The following is a 15,475-nucleotide window of genomic DNA, read 5'->3' as shown; positions in this document are numbered from 1 at the left end:
ACGCGCGCCTCTCCGCATTGAGTTACGCGGTCATCGTGCTGTACAGCCGGTATCGCCTGCTTCATTCGTGTGTCCAGTGTACTTACTTCACTTGAGTGTTAACTGCCTGAAAAGGCACCTTCGTTCGCTTACGACACGCTGTGCCTCACCTTTTTGGGAGGGCGCCTCGTGAATCGCTTGACCATGCAAAAAAGCTGGAGCAAGAAAATGCAGTCGAGTGTCTTGAATAACGGGTGGGGATTCTTATTTAAAAATTGCGACGCGTGGTAATTTGCAGGACATCGTGGAATTTTAGGTGGGGAAGCAACGCATGTTGAAGGGAAGGCTGGCAGAGCGGTAGAAATTGCTGCAGCGAAATAGAATCGATTGACGTCGTGCAGACAGCTAGTTACGTACAGCACGAAGTCTGGGAAATGTCGATGAAAAGTAGTGCTTTTCCGTTATAAGACATTATACGTTGCTGTTAAATGACTAACATGTAGAGGAAATGATTGCGGTCGCAGCATTTTCCCCCGAAATTCCTGCACGGAAACGCAAAGGCTAGCGAGACACAATCGCTCGATTTACATTTGCTGCATAAGCATAATGCCTGTCCGGCAGTCCAACGACAGGCAGCGTCAAAACGCGCCAACGTCGGTCAGACTCGGTGGCAGCTTATTTTATTTGTTTGATTATAATTCATTACATCGTTGTTCAGGGGTCACGGTTCAGAATTGACAAGCGTGAAGCGAATAGGTGCACATTGTAACAGTCTGTCGTTGCAGCTTGACATCGCGTGACTTGAGCGGTATATATTCGAAAGCGGCGACGCCATGATTAAGTGTCTACAACTTCTCTTGCGCAGTGTAAGCATTAAGGTTGCTTCCTTCCCTGTGAAAGGGAGGAAGGAATTGCACATGACATATGCTCCATTCACACTCTTGACGGAAGGCACGCTACAAAGCCTCCCCCCATACTCGAAATTCTACATAAATTCCCCCCGCAGTGGCGGCAGCGAAAGACAAACTGCGGCGCGTAGCGTTCAGCAGCAGCGCCTCGCGTTTTGTACTACCAGGAATAGGTACATTTGGCACGGAGGGCGCTGTTGACCGGCGTTTCCACAGCGCCACCTGGGCAGTGCACCACGTCTATGAAAACAGTAAAGAAAAATAAAGTTCTTTAAACGAACTTGAAGAAAAGTTGAAGAGGTAGCGTTATAAACTCGAATTAGGGCAACAAATTAGCCGAATGCTTTTTTGTTTAGGCTCTCCTAATATGTAGTAAATAACGACGAGCACATAAGAAACTAAGCCTTTTGATTCTGCGGGTAGCACCAGTAAATGGCACGAGAAATGGGACCTGTCTTGCTGTTTTCGCAACCTGCTCAACAAAGTCTGGTTTGGTAACTATGTAGAAAGAAAAGCATGTCCAATTAGTCCGCAAGTGTTCTTCGCTTGGACTTATGGCGCTTAATTCACAGAACTGCGATGATTGATGTTTACGAGAACTCCAACGCCAGCCCGCAGTGGTGGAGAAGAGAGATCAACCGACCACAGCCTAGACCATATGCTCTGGCGTTGCCCCTCGTTACGAGGCACAGAACAGATCAATGAGGACAAGTGGCTCTCCGCTATCAAGAGCCCCGATGTCTGGGCGCAAGTCCAGAGGGCCCACGATGCGGAGGTCGGGCATGGCCTGACTGTCCCGATGTGGGAGCAGCCCGCAGCGCGTTGAGTCGCATACAAGGTCGATTCAAATAGGTCGCGAAGCTTCGGGCGAAAAGCGGTTCAGTACAGATTGTCACCGATATCAGCATGGGGGGTTATGGGAGCAGCGATTGAAGCGCGACTAGGTTTGGAGGGAACAAACATTGGGAAAGAAAAACGCGTTTTTTAATTCAAACGAGACACAGTTAGATTCATTCAACGAAAATAAAATTCCTAGTCAATTTTATATATTCGTGACGAGTTAAGAAAATACAAGTTTAATTTTATTATTATTAATAAATGCATTTCTTTTCAGCGCCCATCGCTACAGAGGGCGTTGACGCCACTATCACTCGCAATGCAATGCACGTCTTGAAATGGGCAGAAAGGTGCACTCGTATCACCTGTTGAAATACGCCCCCCTCACCGTTTGTGCTTTCTTGCTTGTCGAAGTTTGCCTGAATTTGGTGACGCGGGTAGCTTCATTGCTTCTTAATCTGTTCAGTCAAAAGTAGTGAGTTACGACCGCCAGATAATTGTGTAGTTGTTTTCGTGCGACTGCGCTGGCCGACGGGCTTGGCATCCAACAATAGGATCAGCACTCTACACCTAAAGCTTTCGTCGGCCTCCAAAGAAAGTATGTTCTGCGCGATTTCGGCAACCGTACGGCTGGCCTTTTCCTGCATCGCTTTCCACGCTGAAAGCTCGAAACGCCCATCAAGTCGAATAGCGGGGCATTTGAATATATAGCTCCAAAGGAAGAACAACAAAACAAATTTCGCGCCCTCGAAAACAAAATGACGTCACTTCTGCTTTTAACGGACATGGCGTCACATTATTTTTTCTTCCGCCGGAAGTGTTCCCACCACATACAGATGGCGCTAAGCCCCATAGACCGCCGATGGACCACCATGTTTTGAACGTATGGGCTCCTATGGAAGCTTCGCTACCAGGTATATTTACCTTGTCGCATACCTCAGGACCTTCATTAAAGTTTTGCATCCATCCATCCACACGATTTTGTACCACTCACTCGAGTTTGTTCGAAGCGTGGTATCCGAGATTGTCAGTGTGCCAGTCTCGGGAGCCCTGCTTCAACTCGTCGGTGTTTTGCCTGGCGTCCACTTGGCGCCGCGGCAGCGCTCATGCTGTTGCCATGGTTCCAAGCGGCAGCGTCCCCAACACGCCTTCGATTATATGTAGATCCCGCCTTCATGCGCAGAATTGCTTCGAAAAGCGTTCATGAATGTAAGTACTCACTTTTTTATTTCTGTTTGAAAGCAGTACTAAGCAGCGGATATTTTCAAACTGACTTTTATCCCTATACATCGGTAAGGCGTGACGCGGCAGTATGCGTTTTTGGGTGAGAAGACGTTGATTGAATGCTTACATGTTCAGAGTGCGCGATACCATGTGTTCAACGTGCTCGTAATATATTGATAACTCTATAGCTTATGGGAAGGCTTTAACTGTAATTCTGCTTACTTAAAAAAAAAAAATCAATGTCAGAAATTCTCCCTGGAAGAGCTAAGCATGCATTGAGTTGCGTTTAAGAGGCAAATTGTAGTGCTTGTTGATTATCACGGATATCTGGCTTGTACCCTTAATTACTTTATAAAATAAGTGTTCATGCCATGAACTTCAGTTAGGTCAAGGCAGAGTAAATACTGGTGTAACTCCAACAGTCTAGATCCGCTTGCATTATTCATAAAAGGCGCACAATACTACCTCATGCTCTATGATGTATGCCTTGTACCAACAACCACATGAAAACAACGTTTCAACTGCTTCCAACGTGGTATCTAAATATGTGTCCTGCTACACTTGGGAATATAGTGGCTAATGCGAACATGAATATTGATGCGAATGGATATATACCAGCTGTTGGATCGTGTTGGAACAACCGGTCGGAAAGTAGTGGATGGGATTGTTAGCACGATTCGTACGTCGGATCTTAGAGAGAATATACCGCTTTTTTTTTTTTTCGAGACTGTACAGAAATATTAGAAATCGCCCGTGGCAGATATAGAACAATTCAACGAATTGAGCTGGATTACTCGAAGAGGCGGACATATATGCGACAGATCGACATGCATACTGGGCTAATTAAGACAATTTCATTAAGTTTCTATAGCTGATTACGCCACACATTGCAGTTAACGAATTGCAGCCGGTAAGTTCGCAAGTGGTATCCACTTGGAACGAATTCTCAGGGTTACACCAGTTCCGCGATATACATTCATCCTGAAGTGTGCGTTGGATTAAATTGGCGTTCTAGTTGTTCCTGCACTTCAATGCGGAAAACGTTATTTTCCATTAAGTTATTTATCTTTAGTTTGTTTATGTACCTTTGATGTAGGCGAAACAACAGTGAAATTTTTACCGCACGTTTGACTGCACATTTCGAAACCGTAGCGCCTTCCTCAGAATTCACTCCGAGTGTATATGCTTTGCAAGCTCACCGGCTACAATTCGCAAATTGCAATATTTGCCGTAATATTATTGATTAAGAACGTAACTAGTGATATTTAATTAGTCGTTTATGCGTTTCCATTGTTCGTGTAAGTAATGTCTACTTATTCGATTAATCCAGATCATGGATTAGGATTGTGTTATACAGTTTTTTTTTTAAGATTATACAGATTTTTTATAAAAAGTAATGAGCGCATCGAACGTGGCGTTCTTGCAGACGAATTCCTAGGCGACACGGACGTACTTTTCCGCTAATAATGTGAGCTTCAGAAAACTAATTAACGAACATTCCTTAATTAACTATTTTACTAGTGCCTCTGCGTCAATTTTTAAAGGGACACTAAAGGCAAATATTAAGTCAAGCTAAAGTGATACATTAGTGCTTGGGAATCTCTAAGGCGTCAATAATATTGCGAACAGGGCCTTGTTAAGAACGGCCTGCTTAGATGCAAGTTTTTGCAAGAACGGCCTGCTCAGGTGCCGCCGCTGTGCCAGTTGCAACAGCGGCGGCAACCTTTGCTTGGAACGCCACCGTTACGCTCCAGCCTCGTCGCCATTGTGACTAAACGCGGTCGGCGGACCAACTATTGTTATTGAGCCGGCCACCGCCCACCTAGTCGGCCGCGAGCGGGGGATTGCCCGCGGGAACGTCTACTGATGCCTCTTCCCACGCGCCGTTCGAGACGCAAGACAATGAGCTACCGGCCGCGCTGCGGGGCTCACCTCCGAGTTCTACGAAGTCCGTGTGACGTTGGTTCCGGATCGTGAACCTGTGTGTGTGTGTGCGTGCGTGTGTGTGTGTAACCCGTCTCGCGGAGGGGTGGCTTGTTTACGATGACTGGACGAACGTTTCCGTCACCTTGGAATCGAGGGGGGACCGTGTGTTTATAAACCGCTGTTGTGCGGATGCTCGAGGTACTTTCTCAAGCAGTCATGTTAGACTGATGCACTTTTCTCTCGCAGTCATGTTAGGCTGATGTACTTTCTCTCGCAGTCATGCTAGACTGATGTAGATACTGTGAATGAACCCATATTCCTCGTTCTCGACGAGAAGCAGTCTTTCCCTTCAACAACGTCCACAGCGTGGATAAGTTGGACGACGGCATGGGCCAGCTACCTTCTAATTCATGCCCGACTCCAATCTTGACAACGAGTTACGAACGGTGGGATTGAGCCCCCAATCCTGACAGCCTTAGTAATCGAAAAAGTGAGGTAAAATGCAGGACATGATTAGAGACTTCCCTGGGACATTCAAGCACTTGACGAAAGCACTCCTCAGTTAAATTCTGTCACTAGTACTAAACCCTTGTTACAAAAAACATCATTGCACTGTATTGGGAGACGAAATAAAATGCTACTTATCCACTTCTATCTCATTTTTAGAAAAAAAAATAACTAATTGAAATTACCCTTGACAACGACGCGGCCGGTCGAAATGTTTCGTTTTCGCTCGACTCTGCACTGCCCACGCTTTCACGTTTCAGTGCTTTACTGATCGCGTAGTGCGGCGCTGGTTTTGCTGGCTCGCGAAACTCGCACAAACTGCAAGTAGGAGAGAACTCAACTTCCACATTATGCCGCGGGATGGATGCCCGAACGGTCCAAAATGGTCCGAACGGTTTTTGGTCCACTTCACCAAAAAGCAGCTGCAGCGGCGAATCCACCGCTCTGTCTTGGCTTGGTGCCGCCGTCTGTCGGGCGCCGTTTTACTCACCGATGGCAACAAAGGGCGGTGATGCCGTATGCAACGTCACCACTCCCCCGGTTGGGTGGCGGGATATGTGAATTTCGAAAAGGGTATTCGGACTCTTCAGATGCAATTTTCTCGTAAACTAAGTCCTTTCTTGGCCCGAAACAAGTGTTGCGAGGTTTCTGGAGTGGTATTTAAACAGTGCACGTCGACTTCTTATTTGTCTATAGTGTCCCTTTAAATGGCAGATTTCGAGGCAGTGACGTTTTCAAGCGCACCAGTCTTTAAAAAAAGATATTGAAAATCGCACCCAATTCGAAATACTCATAGTCGAATTCCAAAGCCAAATCGAGGCAATAGTATCGAGACTTAGAGCGTCTCGCTGCGCGTCAGAGGGCAACGTCTCGAAAAGAAGTGGGGGGGGGGGAGGGGGTCGAAGTTTGAATGACAGCATGCCACGCCAGATCTTGACAAGACTACACAGCTGAGCACGCTTGCCAGGCAAGGCATGGCGTATGAGTAGCTGCTGCGACTGACCGATACGCTTCGTTTCCAACTTCCTTGCGCTTGTCGTCACGGCGCGTTTTGGTCTTGCATGATAATGGGGCCGCCGAGATAGGTATCTCGTATTAGGAGCGACTTTCAAGATTAAAACAAGACCAAAAGAAAGTGGGTGCAGTAAAACGCGACTGCCTTCAATTTCGCCATTTAAGCAACTACCCCTAAGGTGCTACTAAAAAAAAAGATAACTTTTCCTTAAGTAGTCTCCTGAAGCTCACGTTATTAGCGGCAAAGTATGCGCGCCTCACCTTGTCAGGATTGGGGCCTCAATCTCCTCGCTCGTAACCCGTTGTCAAGATTGGATTCCGGCATGAATTAGAAGGTAGCTGGCCCATGCCGTCGTCCAACTTATCCACGCTGATGACGTTGATGAAGGGAAGGACTGCTTCTCATCGAGAACGAGGAATATGGATTTATTCACAGTATCTACATCAGTCTAGCATGACTGCGAGAGAAAGTACATTAGTCTAACATGACTGCGAGAGAAAAGTGCATCAGTCTAACATGACTGCTTGAGAAAGTACCTCGAGCATCCGCGCAACAGCGGTTTATAAACACGCGGTCCCCCCTCGATCCCAAGGTGACGGAAACGTTCGTCCAGCCATCGTAAACAAGCCGCCTCTCCGCGGGACGGTTTACACACACACGTACGCACTTTCACTGCACTCGGAGCTGACCTTCGCAGCGCGACCGTCGTGTTGTCCAGTGTCCTGCGTCCCCGTAGCCACGTGGTCACGCCCGACGCAAGCCGGCGTCTCTAAATTCCAGAGCGGACCTCGCACGGTGGCCTCCGCCGCTGCCCATTGTCTGGCGTCTTGGTCGGTGCGTGGGAAGGGGTCTCAGTAGACGTTCCCGCGGGCTCAGTAACAATAGTTAGTCCGCCGAGCCCGTTTAGTCACAATGGCGACGAGGATAGAGCGTAACGGTGACGTTCCGAAACAACGTTGCCGCTGCTGTCGCACCTGGCTGACAAAACTTGCATCTCAGCGGGCCGTTCTTAACAGTTTAAGCACTCGTCTGCAAAACGCCACGTTCTGTGCTCTTATAGCCTTTTTATATATAAAAAAGATCGGTGTTGTCTACGCGTGCATGTGGTACGCGTGCGTGTGGTGACCATCGTTATCCTTTCCTGTCAGCGTCATGGTGCATCGGATACGATCACATTTCAGTTGTTTCTCATTTACAGGCTTCCCATGTCACCTAACATCACGCCTTCATTATTGTTATTATTATTATTATTATTATTATTATATTGGCGCAGGGTCTGCACGCAACCTTGATATTTCACATCATTTAGAATTTGGAAATATTTGGCGTTCGATGCGATATTCTTTCGTTTTTCTCGAATGCTCGTATTCGATTAAAAAAATTTAGCTGTTAGCACACTTGTAGTTTACAGGTGCTGGAAGAGAGAATATCCCCTCGTTCAGCACCCCCCGCCCTCTTCCCCTTCCTCGCCTTCCCCTCCACTTCTGGTGGACGTGTCGCTTTGCAATCCTAGAACTCGTACTTGTTTACATTCTGACCGTTTAGCTCTTTTGACCGGTTGCTTTTGCCAATTTCTCTTGGGCAGGGCGTTGCAGGAGAGACTGAGGAGGCGCAGGAGGGCGTTCGCGTCCAGGGATGTCGGAAATGACGAACCCAAAGAGGTGCGTAATAAGAAAGGGAGCGGCCGTTCAATGCCACTAAAATGAAGCCATCTTGGCGTACCCGTAGCCGGGTCTTTCTTGCGTTGGTAAAAAAATCATAAAAGTTGGCCGGTTGAGCTGTTTGAATATGTGCATGTCTGCAGCTACCCCTGCTTACAAGTACAAGCTACGGGCGTAGTGGCCTCGAAACTTTAGACAAGAGCTGTATCCTTCATGGAGGAAGGAAAGAAATTATAAAGGGTAACATGTACACCACGCAGACAGCTTTCAGAGGCTAACTCTCCATGAAGCCGGACCGACTTTTCTCCGTCTTGATCGTGCCTCCAAAAGTGGGACCAACTTTGCCCAATGCCTTTGCCCTCCTCCTAAGTGCCGCTGCGCACTGCACTGGCTTCGCGTTTCACGAGGAAAAAGCAACTCGCAGTTCGGGGCGACCAACGTCAATGCCGATGCCTCGCCACTTTCACATGGCCGCCGACGGGCCGACCAACGTCGGTGCCTCACCACTTTCACGTGGCCGCCGACGGACCGACCAACGTCGATGCTTCGCCACTTTCACGTGGCCGCCGACGGGCCCACCAACGTCAATGCCGATGCCTCGCCACTTTCACGTGGCCCCCGACGGGCCGACCAACGTCAATGCGGAAGCCTCGCCACTTTCACGTGGCCGCCGAGCCAGGCATTGAGCAGAGCTAATTCCAAGTAACGCTTGGGGCCGCTGGTGTCGCTGCGCACGGAGGCATAATCATGCGGCTATTTTCGTATGTCGCGCGATTTCTTTTTAACGCGGAAAAAATTATTACGCGTGACATAGCACACTGAAAACAACTGAATCGTGTGTTTTAAAACACAATTATTACTTTTATATCAAAATTCGCGCCCTGAATACAGTAATTAATGAAGTTCGTAAATCTAATCTAATTATCTATAGCTGAGCACGTGCTGGTGGGCGAGTTGGTTATGCATGATTACAAAGAAGGCGCCAAATAAAACAACAGACGAAGGAAGGAGACACGAGACACATAGGCGCACTAACAACTGAGTATTTTATTTCTTGACATGGGAATATATGTCAAGAAATAAAACACTCAGTTGTTAGCGCGCCTACGTGTCTCGTGTGTCTCCTTCGTTCGTCTGTATTTGGCGCCTTCTTTGTAATCTTGTTATCGATAGCTCAAGTACGAAAAAAATATCCTCCTGGTGAGGTACGTCACAGCTGGCAGAACACCATTGGTTGCGTCCTCGTATATCCTATATTTTATTTTTAAGAGCTTGGCTAACGTTAGCTGGGACATCCTGTACATAGTCCGTATATATAGTATGTGTTTATTATTATATTCTTCGAAACAAATAATGTGTAGGCTCACGCACCATTAATTGTCTTTGAACTTGTAGCTTATCGTAGATGGCAGAGTTTAATTATTGCCTGCCTGCCTTTATATTTATTTAATTTTTTCACTTTCCGTTGTGGTGATTCATCAACTGAAATGGCTATTTTCGCGTTTGTACGCGAAATCTGTAGTGCAATGGTCTTCGGGCACTAATTACGTCTAGTGTCTTCCTGAGCAAACTTATTTATGTTTTAGTTCTCATCTCAGTTGTGCTTTTCTGTATTGAATGTACTGATTTTGCGTGCTATTGCGTTGTGTGAACAATGATTTTGTTACGTTGATGCTTCCTTTTTTTGCCTTGTTGAATAATTACTGTTTTACGTTAATGCAACCGAAGTTGCCCCATTAGCCAATGCGTCCATTATTGCATGTAAGATATTAATAAATAAATGAATTCTGAAAAAAATAAAATAAACGTGCCGTAAGCATGCAGAAACGAGAAAAAGGGGCTATAGTATTTTTCTGTTCGGTGCAAATAACATTTCAGTCATTAATATTTATAGCTATGGTAATGCCTGCTTGGGTCACATCTGCATGCACTAATAAACGAGTAAATAATTGCATAGTATATCACTTCACGCTTCGCGCACAAATTCTCACGAGCTTTGAGACTGCGGCACGCAGCAGAACATGCTGATTTTATTTGATCTGTAACGAAACCTTTTTTTTTTTAAAGCTTGCCGCGGCTTAAATGAAACATTCTTTGTGTGTTTGCACATTTCAGTGACACTTCACCTTGAATATTTTCCTATGGGCTGGCATACTTAATCCGTCGAGTTTTCCATTTGCCAACGAAGCCAACACTAGGTGCTACATAAACAAGCACAAATGTTTCCTTTTTTTTCTTCAATGATTTCGCTTGTTAGCTGATGCATGTCAATGTGCATGTTATTGTGCGCCTGTCCGTGTCTTTCACTGTGTTGTCCGTGTCCTATTTTTTAGCGCCTAAAGCCACTTCTAAAAGCTCGTGTTATCATATGCATCCTAGCTGATACATGCCAACCACTATGCGCACATTTTATCCCGATATGCCTTTGTGGCTTGCGTGGTTTCTGTAACGTATGCGTTTATCTTCGTTGCTGCGTACGAGTGTGGCAGCACGCACATCTTTATAGGTATAACGTCTATAGATATAAATTATCTATAAACACTGGCAGCAGACGCACGATGCTGTCTCATTCGTCGTCTTTCCGGAAGTGCACGTATTGAGGGCGTGGCGGAGGAAAACACACGAAAACCTACGATCACATGTTCACGTGCCAGGCCGACGAGTTTGGCTTTACTTTTATCACTCGAGGTTCCGTCCTAGTTTCTTACATTGTCTACGTGGTATACCACGTCATCTATGAAGCGCTCCTAGCTTTACCTTCCATGTCCTGACCAACATGTGCTAACCTCGGTGTGATCGGCTTGGTTGCTTTCGTAGAGCGTCGTGCAGTACGACAACGAAGCCTTCACGGACGATGAGAAAAGCGAGGATTTTCCGGCCGCCTCCCCATCGGTGTCCCCGTCATCGGCGAGACAGTCGCCCCGTCGTCTGCCACCGCTTCGGGAACGGGTCGCCGAAGCTTCAGGTGCAGTGGAGGATTTACCCATTTCTCAAGTTCCCGCTCGTTTCACTTACGTGCATTTCAAGCAAGCTGGCGGTGCGTAGATCACGCGTTGCCGATCGTGTCAACGAAATATTGCGCACCAATGTACGCCGCGGAAACGGCCGAAACTTTAAAAGAAAGCTCGCGCGCCCTTATTCTCGGAGCAGACGAAGTCTTCTCGCCAGCGGAGACGACGTCACGTCTTTCGCTTATGACGTCACGTGTCTCGCCTGTGGCGCGCAAATAGTCGACAGCAAACGCGGACAACAAGGCCATCTCGTTGGGAACTGCCACCGGAAATGCACTTTGCAATAAGAAAGAAAAGAGATATAAAGCCCGAACCACGCGAAACTTACGGCATAGCTTAAGGTCAGACCTCATGCGCGCTTGCCAGCGTGGGCTCACTCCTGGCCACCCCTGTTCAGGAGCCGAGCTTCTGCTGAACGCATTGAAGTATATCTTGCGGCAATGTATTTCTGGAATAGCATACTTTAACTACAGATGCATTTCTAGAATTAGAAAAATAAAGTGGTTCAGGGCCCCTTCAAAGAAGAAAACATATATGTAAGATAGACGACGATTACTGTTTGGGAACAAGGTAAGCCCTAAAGTTTGCAAAATTTTCTTGTTGTGTAGGTTCCCGGGGGTTATTTAATTGTTGTATCTACGATGTTGACGTGATAACTCGCCCACCTCGCGCTTTCTTGATCTAGTTCGATAATTTTAGCTTATACCATACACGGGATTATATAAGTATATTATTATATATGTGTATTTCTAATGAGATCCCCTATGGAACAGGGTGGCGACAAACATTCACCTAGAGTGGAGCTACGTGATAGGGCCAGCAGCAGCCGCAGCGCTGGTGGCGCCATTTTGAGGCATTTAATTCATCAAGAATACATAAAAGCACGGCCTCCAAGATGGGGCCCAATCTCGCAGGCCATGCGTAAAGCTATTATTCCGATACCCTATGGCGAGCGGGTCGAGTCGGAAGAGGAGCTTAGCCATCCCGATCGGACCGCATTTACGTGCATCTTGCTAAGTGCGCTGGGCGAGTTGCAAACGTGTTGACACAACTGGCCTCGACGCTTGCTCGACCCGAACCGCTAGCGCGTGCATAAACCAGACGAACGGATTTCGGCTCGACAGCCCGAATCGTCCTGACCTTATCGGGTTCATGTAAGCGTAGCTTTAGCCGACGACGTAAAGGTGTCGGCAGCAACATAATAATAAATGTGCAGCGTTTTTTTTTTTGTTTCGCGAGAACAGCATGAAGCACAAGAAGGCGGTTTCATTGTCTTGTGGTTCAGCAAACCACTGCAGGACGCCGGTACCAGCGCTGTTACCGTAGTTCACGTCTACGGTGTCCCGTAATTCCGCGAACAGCAGTCCGTCTACCGACAAGCCAAAACACGTGGCGTGTTGAAAGCTTTTCTTTTTGTTTTTGTTTTGTGCGCTTTCCAGATGCAGATCTCAGCTCCGGGAGCCAGACTCCAAGTTCCGTGGCCAGCTCTAGGGTCAGTGCTGCGGACAGAGACCGCAGGCGCCGAAGGCCATCCGAGGTTGGTGCGCTCATGTGCGCAGTGTCCCACAACTTAATTAGCTTGACCGCTCAGGCGACGCTCTTGCGCGCACTGGATAATTTGTTCTGTCATTACACGGCGCAATACTTATTAGTTGCCCTTTCAAAACTGCCGTCAATGAGATCTCACTCCCGCAGAGGGCTTTGAGAAAGAGTTAAACCCGGTTCGACATTTATTTTGCACTTGCAGACTCGGAGGCCGTGGGAGCGTTCGAGAGCGACGCCTTCCAGGCTGGTGCCACCGACGCCGCTTCCTCGCAAGGGGCGAATTCAACAGGTGATAGGCTGTTTACGTGTACAAGCCGGCGCGTATTGATCAGGGCAGCATTGCGCAAGTGTCACGGTTCCATCTGCACTTGTATTTCTTGGGAGAATAGGACTAACGGTAGCCTGCAAATGATTTCGATTTCATCTTGCTGTAGTGACTGTGCAGCTGGATTCGCATGACGTGCCGAATCGCTGATTGCGTCGAAATTGTTTTTCGCGGAACCTACTGCACAGAATTTGATAAGCCCTGTGGTATGAAAAAAAAAAATCAGTTTGCATCTACCGATTGCAAGGAGCAGATTTGTAATTTGGACTATCAGCGTTTCAGAAAAACTTGTCCCAATTCGCAAAATTCAGGAAAACCGAAGCGCGAGGTCCGCAACATCGTAACTCAGCAATTAAATGTCAAAAGATATCACAAATTTTCAGACTGCACCTAACGAGACATATAAAGCGGGCAAATTTAGTGTATTATACAGTTACACTGGAAGCATAGCGCGGGAAAAGACGATCGACAAAGACTAGATACGACAAGCGCTAACTTTCAACACAGCGTTTATTAAAAAAACCCGGGGTGTTCTAAACTCCTCGTTCGCGTTGATGAGTTTGAGACGAAGAAAATGAATACAAGAAAGAAATACATTGAGTTTAGCATTGTAAAACCGGTGAGCTGCCCTGCACTGGGGAAACGGGTGTACCGTATACAAGGAGTGAAACATGATCGAAGGAAACCTGGTACGAAATAAAAAGAAATACAGAGAAAAAGTTCGCGCACAAAGCTATGCAGCACATCAACAGCACAGCGCAGCCTGTGCGCCCTCGGTAACCGCTGCAGCGCGTTTGAGGCCTTCTGTGCTGAAGACGGTCTGGGCCAGTGCCTCAGGATTCTTCCCCTCCGGTGAGGGGTGGTAGACCAGTCTGTCTAGCGCATTCGAGCGTTGGTATGTAATTTCAGTGATTGGTTGATTGCACAGCCGAATGTGTACGTAAATAACGCCAACGCATAGAAACAACGCTGCACAGGCCACCAGAGTATCAGCATCTTAATTTCTGTGGTCTCTCGTTCTCGCAGCCAGAGGTCGAGGAAGAAGTCATCGAGAAAGCCCTGAAGAAGCGCCGAGAGGCGCTCGCGAGATGGAAATCCAGCGCCTCGTCCGCTCTTCGTCAGGTGAGTCCCACACTGGCGTATGCGGCAGCGTTAATTTTTTAATGAAGTACACTGACATGGCATTTCCGCCTTTCTCCATTTTTTTTTTCACGTTAAGTGAAGTTTCTGGAGCTCGAAATCCTAGACAAAATGCTGGGCGGCCTCAGAGGGCCCTAAACGATCCCCGTTTCGGCTTCTTTGCCAGAAGGTGTACATGCGTCGTGACGTCTTGAAACAGAAAGTGGTCACGTGGCAGCGGAACATCGCCACGTTTTGGCACTCACTCCGCCTCGCTTGGTGACCTGCCACGATGATACATCGGGCAAAAAGTAGCAGTATCGTGTGCAAACAATAGCGTCGTAGAAGACGATCGACTTACGCCTGTCTCCGGTATTACATAAGCGGTTACTGACGAGCTGAGGCTATCTAAAGGGAGCGAGTCTCTGGTGTCGGGACACGTGATGAGCACACGACGGGACGCAGGACGAGACCCACGACGATATTTCTTCTTGTCGTCAGTCCGCAGAACTGGCCGAGAAGACGCTGGTCGAAGAGGCGACGGAGTTTTTCACCCGGAAGTGGACCAAGGAAGTGCCTCCCGGCAGCGCTGAGCAGAAGACTAAGGAAGCCGAGGAAGCTCGCCGGTCTTCCGCCGTCGACGGCGGAGAAATTGCGTCCGAAGGCGCAGCCGCGGACGTCAACGAGTCTGCGCACGAAGCGGAAGAAGATGGTAAGTGTAGTAATAACTGAATATTTGAGCGCAGCGTTACCATTTTACTGTTGAAGTTACCATTTTGTGTGACTACGCGTGCGCAGGGATCACCCTCGCATGCGCATGGTGCTGCAATGTTTTCGAACGCTGATGAACCTGAAATAACTGCAGGGAGCAACTAACATGCTCGAAATTGTAAACCCTATTTATTCTGTAAAGCGCGCACCACCTGTTATTGCGGCGTACTAGGTGAAGCGCACTTTCAAAAGAACAAGACAGATGGGAGAATTTAGTAGAAATATTTAATCTTATCGGTCGCAGAGTGATAGTGTAATAACTTGCTTTATGCGTGCTGTTTTGAAACGCGGAAAAAGAGAAAGAAAGCTGGGAAAGGCAGGGAGGCGATCCGGAAGCGATGATTCGGATTTGCCGCCCTGCAATGGCGGAGAGGTAAAGGGGGTGGGGAGATGGAAGGCATAGCAAAAAAAAAAAAAAAATGCAAGTAAAAAGTAGAGGAGAAGACAGGGGGGACACTCTCATGGAATGTCAGTCTCTAATAGAGCCAACAGATAATGAATCCAAGGAAAGCAATGGGGAAATTAGCTGTAGTTGAAATGTAGAAAATAAGAAAGGGAAATGAAAGTGGCCGAAATATGACGTGTCGCCAGTGGGAGCCGAACCCACAACCTCCGCATTACGCGTGCGTTGCACTACTAATTGTGCG

General features: G+C 47.5%; 1 long non-coding RNA gene across 1 annotated transcript; it reads left to right on the top strand.

Moving 5' to 3' along the window:
• The first annotated feature begins 12,293 nt into the window (after positions 1 to 12,293).
• Positions 12,294 to 14,054, top strand: LOC129383711 (uncharacterized). Its single transcript, XR_008611577.1, has 3 exons — positions 12,294 to 12,605; positions 12,816 to 12,902; positions 13,965 to 14,054. It is a non-coding gene; the product is annotated as an uncharacterized lncRNA (long non-coding RNA).
• The last annotated feature ends 1,421 nt before the right edge of the window (positions 14,055 to 15,475 follow it).

The sequence above is a fragment of the Dermacentor andersoni genome, chromosome 9 (assembly GCF_023375885.2).
Source record: "Dermacentor andersoni chromosome 9, qqDerAnde1_hic_scaffold, whole genome shotgun sequence".
Lineage (NCBI taxonomy): Eukaryota > Metazoa > Arthropoda > Arachnida > Ixodida > Ixodidae > Dermacentor > Dermacentor andersoni.
Note: the sequence above shows the minus strand (reverse complement) of the source record. Positions and strands in the feature narration are given on the sequence as shown.